This window comes from Lytechinus pictus, chromosome 7 (genome assembly GCF_037042905.1).
Source record: "Lytechinus pictus isolate F3 Inbred chromosome 7, Lp3.0, whole genome shotgun sequence".
NCBI classification, from domain to species: domain Eukaryota; kingdom Metazoa; phylum Echinodermata; class Echinoidea; order Temnopleuroida; family Toxopneustidae; genus Lytechinus; species Lytechinus pictus.
The window spans coordinates 15,671,394-15,682,057 of record NC_087251.1 but is presented as its reverse complement, the minus strand read 5'-3'; the positions used below and the strand labels follow the sequence as shown (position 1 = coordinate 15,682,057).

Below are 10,664 nucleotides of genomic sequence, written 5' to 3'. Positions count from 1 at the left end.
GTTAAACTTGAATACATGTATTGGAGCATAATTATGATTGAAGCTGATAAGAAGCTGTCGTTGGATGTACGCTACTGAGTGGTTGTATTTTCTATAATATGAATATTCAAAAAGGTTGCAGGGGTTGCAACTATACAAATAAAGAGAGAGAATGGCTGCGGGGAAGAGAAATATGGAAAGAAAAAAAGAAATAAAGAAAGAAAGAAAGGAAGGAAGAAAGAAAGGAAGAGGAAGTAAGAAAGAAGGGAAAGAAGGAAGGAAAGAAAAAAGAAAGAAAGAACAACAAACCTTAGGGGAAGAGAAGCTCGACTGCTGATACAGCATTCTTCCAATAATATTGGCGGTAAGGTAAGTAAGGTAAGTTATGAAACTTTACGGATTAATTGGTGGAGAAAGGGACTAATGTACTTACATAACATATAACACATTATGTACGCCCCTTTTTCAGGAAATGAATATCGGTATTTTTATTTCCTCTTTTTTTCACCAGATGCTATCATACAATTCGTCCAAATATGTATTAAATATATAAATACACACACACACATATATATATATATATATATCTATAGAGAGAGAGGGGGGAGAATTATAAAGAATAAGAAAAGAAAGTACAGAAAAGAAAAGAAATGGAAAAAAATAAAGGATCGAAAAGAAAAGAAAGAGGGAAAATAGACAAGAAAAAAGAAAAGTAAAGAGGTACAGAAAAAAGGGAATAGGAGAAACAGAAATAAAGAAAGAAGAAAAGAAAACAAAAAGACGAGAAAACAACAATAAAAGAGGGGAAAAGAAAAGGTAAAGAAGAATAAAATAAAAGAGAACAGAAATAAAAAATGAAGGAGAAAGAAACTATTCATTATTTTATATAAAAAAGTAGTGTAAAAAAAATAGTCATTTCTTGACTGGTTGCCAGCCACACCAAACAAGAAGAAGAAGATATTAAATGAATACATTTGATGTCGGTGTAATTACTTTGGAAAGAGTGAATCGATAGTGTCATAATGAATTGTATGAACTTTAAAACATTAAAGGACAAGTCCACCCCAACAAAGAGTTGATTTGAATAAAAAGAGAAAAATCCAACAAACATAACACTGAAAATTTCATCAAAATTAGATGTAAAATAACAAAGTTATGACATTTCTAAGTTTCGTTTAATTTCACAAAACAGTATATGCACATTCCGGTCGGTATGCAAATGAGGGGACTGATGACATCACTCACTCACTAATTCTTTTATATTTTATTATATGAAATAGAAATTATTTTAATTTTCTCCTCATTGTCCTGTGAAACAAAGTTCTATTTATCCCTGAACTTGTAGAATTACCATTGTTCAGTCAAGTTGGTCCTTCTTGCCAAATCTGTAAAAATATAAATATTGTATAATTCAAACAATAAAAAAAATAGTGAGTTTTTTTTATTTTTTTAAAACAAGTTCACACCTAGTTACCACTAATGCATACAGCATTTCCATTTATTTGAAAGCAGGATAAAAGAGCATTGTAGATAAAATGCCTTGCTCACGGGCATAGCTGCCGCGGCCGGGGATCGAACACCGGACGTTTTCATGTATAGCCAGGCGCCTTAGACCACTCGGCCACGGCACCTCCACTGAGTGAGTTTTTTCTTTTTTTTTTCTTTTTTTTTTCAAGTGCACACCTAGTTACCAATAATGCATATAGCATTTCCATTTATTTGAAAGCAGGATAAAAGAGCATTGTAGATTAAATGACTTGCTCACATGCTTAGGTGCCGCGGCCGGGGATAGAACCCCGGACTTTCCATGTATAAGCCAGGCGCCTTAGACCACTCGGCCACGGCACCTCCCCACATCATGTGGGACATCATCGATTCTCTCATTTGCATGTGACTATTATAAATAAAAATTATTGTGCATATAACCCCGGCATATAACTATTTTGTGAAATATAAGCAAAACTTTAAAATGTCATAACTTTCTTATTTTACATCTGATTTTGATGAAATTTTCAGCATTATGCTTGTCTGATTTTTCTCTATGGATCCAAAATCAACATTTTTCTGAGGTCGACTTGACCTTTAAAGCTGATATTGTCATATTTTGAGAACACCCTCAAATCAAGTGCTAATGTACTATATATAAATGAGTTCTAGTACCATCTCACTTTTGGTAATGATAGTTTAGGCTCAGCACAAAATTTGTTTCACTATTCTTCTAGTTGTTTGTTGGTTTTAATGGTGACCATATTTGACTATTACCGCAAAAATATAGTATATTCCACCCTTTTTCCTGAGTCCTTTCATTATTTTTTCCTTCTTTTTTGGTCGTGATACCTTTTTTTCTGTGGAGGGGGGGGGGGGGGTCCATGGCACTATATTACACGTCTGTATACGCCAGTGGGGGTAGTTAAAAATCCGTCCAAAATAGATATTCTTTATTTTCTGTATATCAACCAGTCTGGATGCTATAAGACCCGCCAGAACGAAGGCGGCTGGTTTTGGGAGGTTTTCGGGGCAATTTCTACAACCAAATTATATAAAACTTTTTTTAAGGACGATCGAGATCAATAATGCAAGGGCGAGCTGAAATGTTAAAAAACAAAATTGACCAGAAAATGAGCCATTATGAGGACTTTTAATGTTTTTTATGATTATTAACCTATCAAACATTCTTTAGAATTTCAATTATCATTCCCTTTGTATGCTCTCCACTTATTTCACATCATAAACCTGAATATTAAAATGAAATTAACATAGATTAAGTGATATTCAAAGGGTGGTAAAATAAACAAAACATACCCTTATGGGCGTGGTTGTGAGGAGGGGTAAATTTCTAAAAGATAATGTCAATGTCACGTATGAAAAACTAAACAATAATAATAGCCTATTTTTATAAAGCGCTTTTCCCAGAATGACTCAAAGCGCGTTACAGCATATTATTAACCCCGTCATTGGATTCATTTCAATCCCGCTTGAAAAAAAAAGCAAAATTTCCACTCCCTGGGGAGTATTCCTTGCATTCATCGCAGCCTCATTATGGTGCTGGTAAAATCAAACATACAATATCTTTCGCATCCCACCGGGTACACATTTAGCACCTGGGTCGAGAGTGGCAAAGTGTGGATTAACGCCTTGCCAAAGGATGCTAGACCGCGGTGGGATCGAACACACGACCCTCTGTTTACAAGGCGAGAGTCAGAACCACCGAAAGAATGTAAGAAAGAAAGAAAGAAAGAAGAAAGAAAGAAAGAAAGAAAGAAAGAAAGAAAGAAAGAAAGAAAGAAAGAAAGAAAGAAAGAAAGAAAGAAAGAAAGAAAGAAAGAAAGAAAGAAAGAAAGAAAGAAAGAAAGAAAGAAAGAAAGAAAGACAGAAAGAAAGAATTAAGATAGAAAGAAAGAGGAAATATTGAGAATGAGGAAGAGAGAGAGAAAAAACAGTTTCTTCCTATATGTATGATGAAGCAATCAAAAAATTTGTCTGGTTTCCCAAAGTTGGATTATTCTTCATTTTGATATTCTCCATTTCAATTATTTTTTTTATATATTTAATTTCCATTAACAAATAATACAAAGTAATATACATGAGATACAGATTTCAAGGTTAATGAAAGAAAATGACCTATTATTTTCAAATAGGAGCCAAGATTAATTTAATCAGTATTTATGTTTGGTAGCATCTCTGTGCCACCTCAATAATATCAAGAACTCGGTTAAAAGTTTATTGTCAGTTGAGAAAGAAAACTATAAGTTGCTGGTAAATTCTCAATATCAGTAATTTCCTCCGTTTTATCCCAATTTAATATAGGCTTATGCCAATCGTAGGCCTAAAATTAAAATAAAAAATAATCAAGATTAGAATGGAATGTGAATTTACTATCGTTTATTTAATTTCCACTACCCCACTAATCAAAGAGGTAATCTAGTGTGACGAAAGTTAAACTGTCAGTTGTCAAAAGAGGGCTTGTGAAGAAATTACCTCGAGCTTCAGCTACCAGTGTACGGTGCCATCGCGGCGCCACGAATCAAATGATAGTGTACGTCGTGCCTGTCTAGCTAGCGCATCGCTTTGGCAGGTGCTTTGCCTGTTTTCTGTACGTACCGGTATCTTGAGAAATTTGAAGAGTGCGCTTGGAAGATCTGAACAAGACCAACCGATTTCAAAACTCAAGCTATGGAAACTTACCTCGGATATTTACTAAGATGTCAAATTATTTTTGTGCGACAGTGATATGGCGAACGTAAAAGTAGCCGTCCGTGTACGGCCTATTTGTAAAAGGTAAAATGCTTTGTTTTGAGATTCGATGAGATGTTTTTGTGCTTCTTAGTGGTAGTAGTTTGGAGTGTGTCTTGTCGCCAGTGATGAGGGGGAAGCTCTTGTCGTTGATCCCTTGCGTACCAATGCCAGCAGGGGCAGTCAGCGTGTGGATGCGGTGTTTTCAGTTTTGGAAAGCTAGCTATTCCAATTTTTTGTGGCGATAGGAAGATGATCAAGTTTCGCAAAGAGTCACTTGGTTTTGATTGAATTAATAGAAAGAAGAAGAGTAATAATTGAAAAAGCCTACATGAGTACATGTATCTATATTTTATAAACATTACTGTCGTCATTTATATTATAGAACTAGGCCTATACAGTTCAAATTAAATATTTCATTCATTGATTGAATGATAAAAAAGGAAATTGATAATAAAAGTAGAAAATTTACAATATCATTTCAATTTATATGTTTAAAGTGTATATTCAATACATTTTTATGTTGTATACAATTTCAAATACATGTATTTGCATTTATTTCAGTGTAGGAGTTGCACCACATTTTCATGAACATTAATGTCTCGAACAAAGTGAAAGGTGATACATGTAGCAATGCAATTGGCAATGTCACATGATGGAAGACAATTTCTTTCTTTTCCTTGATGTAGGCCCACTTGGCATATGAATGAAGCTTTGAACAGTAGTATAAATGTTTATTTTCTAATATTTAAATTCATAATTTTGTATTGGAATAAAGTCTTATTTCCTTTGCTCTCCAACATTTATTTGTTAAATGTCTTGGATAATTGTTCCATTTCCCCCCAATTATATTGGACAGGACATACCTGTATGGAAATCTAGCCAATGATATGTTTTTTTCTGTGTGTGTCTTGGCAAAGATATGCAATGAAGATGGAACAACGAGGAGTAAGGTTGTACAGCATAAAATCACTCACTACTGTCAATTAGTAGATCAGTTTGCCTTAGAAGTTAGACAACCAGTAGGCCCTATGTACAGTATGTACCATGGAGCTACAATGTATTAATAGCTTTGTGCATGTACAGTGTGTTCCAAATTGTGCAATTTACATATTTACATGGACCTACTAGATGATCTTAGTAACTATTTCTCCAGTTAAAATGAAGAAAAAGATTATGATGAAATAATTTCATTGTATATTGTTTAATAGTATGATGTAATGTCAGCCCAAAATAATGAGAGACGATATTGCCTGCTACAGCTGTATTCACATTAAGGTCTTCCTTAACATAATTTTGCATGAAAATTCATTGGAAATGGTTTTATTTCCATTTGTTCTCTCTTTTTTTTTTGCAGAGAGGAAGATGCAAAAGCCACAATAGTTGTGAATGAATACCAGGAAAATGTATTGGGTGTGGCAAATCCTAAGGTAAGGTGTATTTTTAGATTTCATGGTCACATTTTGTGATGTGAAAAATAGAGTTATATTACTTATAAGATTAATAGTGTGAAACATTTTATGCAGTATTAGAGTGAAACAAGAATAAGTGGAAATTATGATAATTATTTTTTTACTTGAACTGTAAATGATTCACTATGTAAAGAAGAGACTTTGTTCCAATGTAGCCTATTCCAATGTACCTGTGTGTGATGTGAATTTCAATGGCAAGTTGACTTTTAACGCTTTCATAAAATAGAAATTGAATGAGGAACTAGAAAGCAATCAGTTAAAAATACTGTGCTTTATCGTTATCATACATGATGCATATACGTGTACATGTAGGGCTTCATGTACATGTACATGTAGACAAGGGCGAAAATCTCTCCCCAATGGTAGGGGGACCAGGGGCTGGAAAATTTGACCAGCCCAAAAAAAAGGTTATCAAAAAAGTAAGGTCATCTAATCCAAAATACATGTTTTATTTCGATTTTGAATGATGTATTTCTTTCCATCTTATGAGACTCAAAATAGTAGGGGGACATTTGATATTGTGTCCCCCTGTCCCCCCTGGGATTTCTGTCCATGCATGCAGAGGTTATTGTAATTCCCTTTCAAGAAAATTCGTCTTAGTCAAAATGAAGTAATTTACTAGGAATGTTTGTTTTGTCCTGGCAACCAATAACATCAGGTATTCATTCATATCGCTATACTATTTTGCCCTTGCCTGACTTTGAGAATGAACTCAAATTCATACAAAGGCACCCTGTGTGTTTACAGTGTACACAAATGCCTGCTTTTCACTCCTGCCCATTCCAGTAATTTTGTCTTCTAATTAGATTCCCTAAAAATCAGGGGCAATATGGAATAACCATCCAGTCCCAAGAATTCTACGGAAGCCCAACTGCAGGTCTGGTGAAAAAAAAGTACACACTTATTGCCAAACAATCAATTTGATATGCAGCGTGCGGCTAGGAAATCAAATTTATTGGGTCTTCATAAGGGAGGAATTTGGTGTCATTGTGCCTGTCCCGTCTGTTTGCTTCCTGTATATGGCCTACATATAGAATGTAAATAGCAACAGTGCATTCCTTGATATGAGGAGAAATGGACCTCAGGGTTCCTGCCTTCCTGGGTAATAAATGATGCAGAAGCAGACTCTCTTGAGATGCATCTAAAGATTTAGTTATTACCTTTAAAAATACAAAAATGTATTTGAAGGAACTGTTTTCTTTTTGTAAACAACAATTGATTGAACAGTTTATCCCTTGATGTTCTACATGTATCTCTCATTCATTCTCTCATGCATGACAATCAAATTGCCTCTGAGATGTTTAATCAAGAGAAAAAATAGTTTGGCCTTGAGTATGAAGCAATAATAATTTGCCCTTAGCATTTGTTATCTTTACAAAAACATTTTTTTTTTCATTGAAATTAAATATGGAGTAGTGAAGAGGGACTAAAAATATGGAATTACTGTCTTGGTAACTCTGTGTGTTAATAATATAATTAACCGTATATCTTTATGACCTACCCAAGATCCTATTTATGATCAAATAATCTTCATTTGTCACACTTTTTTAAAACTAAAAAATGGTTCTTTTTACAGATTGAAGGCATAGAGGGATGCAGTGATCATCGGGACCGTATAAAGCACTTCTCCTTTGATTACTGTTACTTCTCCCTTGATAAAAGTGCTCCAAATTATGCCTCACAGCAGACGGTAAGTCGCCTTGTCACCATTGCCCTTTCAGAGTTTAAAAGCATTTTGAATTTGTCTAATCTTGTTTTTGAAATGCATCCAGTGCATAAGAGAGAATTCATTTATGCTGTATATTTTGTCACGTTGCCCTTTTGCTAATCTGAAAAGTGTTGTAAATTTGATTTCATTTTGTGTAGAATATATTTAGATTTGTCAGAATTTTCATATGCATGTGTGATTTTTTAATTTAATCCAAAGAACAAATGGTATTTTTACTATGATATTTGAATTTTGGAGTATTACATGTACCATACAGCATGCAATTTCAAAATGTTTTTGCCAATGTGCAATGCTCACTGAAGGTATAATTTGTTTATTTGTATTCCATTGTTGGCTCATTTATGCCAAAACGCTAATCTTCATTTGTTTGATGTGTGCGTATTTTAGTTATGAAACTAAAGTGCATAGATTTTTCATATTTGTGTACAATTCATGAAATAATGCAAATAAACATTACATTTAATATGATTATATAATTTTCAAAGTACATATTAAAAGAAACAAATATGCACATGAGCTGGATTAAGTTTGTCCCTTCAAAATTTATGAAATCGAATTTCCATACGTATTGAGTAGAAAAGATCTCATTGGGCATGCTCTTCCGTAGATCTATACAAAGAGTCATATTCACAGTCATTATTAAAGCTATTGTTTAGGTTAAAGTGTTCCCAGGACAAAGGTATTTCATTTTGTCCCTGACAGCTTTGACAAATGAGAGGAAATATGCAAGATTAAAGAAGAGAGTCATTGACTGCATCCAGTGTCTATTCACATCTGACAGAGAATGATAAATACTTGTTCTTTCATGAATAGTGATCTGGAAATTGTTTTATTGATTTTCGTTTGATATTGAGTTTTTTGTGTGCTGTTTGGTATTTTGGGTTTATCTGCTGGAACCATTACAAGGCATGCATCTCATTCCCTTTATTAAAACCTGAATTCACTATTCTAGTTTGAATAGGTACATGTAAACTTGAAATAATGATAAACATGCTATGTAGAATGGAATGAAAATATTATTATTTTGATTGCTTTAATCAATGCTAATAGTATTAACAAGGTATACTTCCAGAGTAAAACATGATTTTCAAGGCTGAAATAAACAAAGGCTGACAGAATATTGATAATGCTATCCATATTACTTTGATACCAAACTACATGATCTTACATATGGTCTCTGAAATACAATTGTTCATTTTGCTTTGTTTTAGAACAAAGTTTTTGAAATACACATATTTTGTGTATATTGAATTATTGAATGAGCCAGTAAGCGTCTCCTGAGTCTTGGTGTCTTTTGACCTCATTCAGAAGAGTAAGATCAAGTAGATGCAATCCAGTACTGTAATTGGATTAGAAACCTTTTACTGACATAACCTGGAGTACATTTGGCTTAAAAGCACAATTTATTCAACAAATAAACAGGAACCTGATTAATATGCTCTTCTCTTTATACTTTCTAGTTTTTCTTTGCTGTGATACAAGTTTCGTTATCCACAGAAATCCAGTGTAATACATACACACACCTTAAAAAAATATCAGACTCATTTTTCGATTAATACAATACTTAACATAATTTCATCACAGCTTCATAAGTGCATAGAAATAGTCATACATGTATACCAGTCAACTACAAGTACACACTGTTAAAAATAATTTAAACAATGCTGTTTACTATGTGAATCGCATTGTAGTTGTTTAAACATTTTAATCAAGTGTTTAAAATCTCAAACAACCATGCTTAAATTATTGATGATTAAATATTTGAATTTAAACTTTGTTGTTTAAGATTTTAAACACTTGTTTAAAATGTTTAAACAGCTATTGTGTGATTCACATAATAAACAGCGTTGTTTAAATCATTTTCAACAGTGTACATGTAGTCTTCTGACTTTCAAACAGAGGGTCATCATGGGTTCGAATGCCAGCCATGGCATAATTTCCTTTGGCAAGAAATTGATCCACATTGTGCTACACTCAACCCAGTTTAGTAAATGGGTACCTGGCAGGAATCTATTCTTTTTATGCTTCTGCTCTGTAAAAGGCTGCAGGGCATAAGCCACCTACATGTACTATCCAACAAGTCCATGGGAAGTGCATAGGGACGTTGTATCATAATCAAGAACTTTATATATACATGTATTATATTGTTATTCCGATTTGACATACAAATGAAGCAAATACAAAATAGTTTAGAGTTAGAAATTTGAAATTGAATTTGAAATTTTCAGCAAAAGGAGGACTCAGAACAGCTGTGTAGGTATGCACCTCTCATCTGAAATAAAACAGCATCTAGAGGCTATTGAAGATCTGAATGGTATAATGCCACATCATGCTTTCATACACTTCCCATTTTCCCCAGGCCAGTGTGAGTTTGTAGTGTACATTCCCTCTCTTTTTTGTTGTCTTGGTGGTTACTTCATGCAGCTGCCTTAAATTTGAGCTTACCCGAGCGCACACGATGGGTAGAAGTCAATCATCCCCGACCAAGCGTCCTATCACGAAACAGATGTGTGAAAGATGGGATAGCGATGAAAAAAAACAGACCAAGAGGAAGGGTCTCTAGGGCATGCAGTGTAACAAATTACCTACTGGTTGTCCCCTTGGGAATCTTTGCCAATTTTTATTCTGGATATTGGGCTGTGGAAGAAAGAGAGAGAAGTCGGTAAAATAGAGGGAGTAGGGGAAGGGACATTTTTGCCACTTTCAAGGGCTATTTCCAACATTTAAGAGCAAAAATTGCCCTTTTCTCCAGTGTATCTTTGTAGGTGACAAATAAATTTTCTTTGCTATTGGGCCTATTATATTTTTTTGTCATCATACACTGTAGATTTTTAATTGTGATTTGTTGTGTTTTTATGTCGATAAAGAATTTAAAATGTTGACAATTGTATTTAAGCTCCTGAAGCACACAAGGTGAAAATAAATCATGAGAATATTTTGGTTTTAGTAACGCGGTGTTAGACACAAGAAGTGAGCTGTTTGTAAAGAATTAAAGAATACTATTAAAGGTATTCAATCATTGAGGGGACAATGATAATAAAACTCAAAAAGAAAAAAAGGTGATGAATATAATTCAGATTTTGACCTACTGTACCAAAGGGAAAAATTTGAGAGGAGGTTCAAAAGTGATAAAAATATTAAAAGTTTTATATATTCAAACATATTATCATCCATGAAACTTCGTTGGAGATGAGAAGCTTCACAAGAAATAGAGGAGAGAAACCCTTAAATGGATGCTGATGCCAGGGGAA

The 10,664-nt window shown here is 33.8% G+C and overlaps 1 long non-coding RNA gene across 1 annotated transcript; it reads left to right on the top strand.

The window, feature by feature from the left end:
• The first annotated feature begins 3,990 nt into the window (after positions 1–3,990).
• LOC129265979 (uncharacterized) lies at positions 3,991–10,543 on the top strand. Its single transcript, XR_010293991.1, has 3 exons — positions 3,991–4,257; positions 5,570–5,642; positions 7,261–10,543. It is a non-coding gene; the product is annotated as an uncharacterized LOC129265979 (long non-coding RNA).
• Positions 10,544–10,664: the final 121 nt, after the last annotated feature.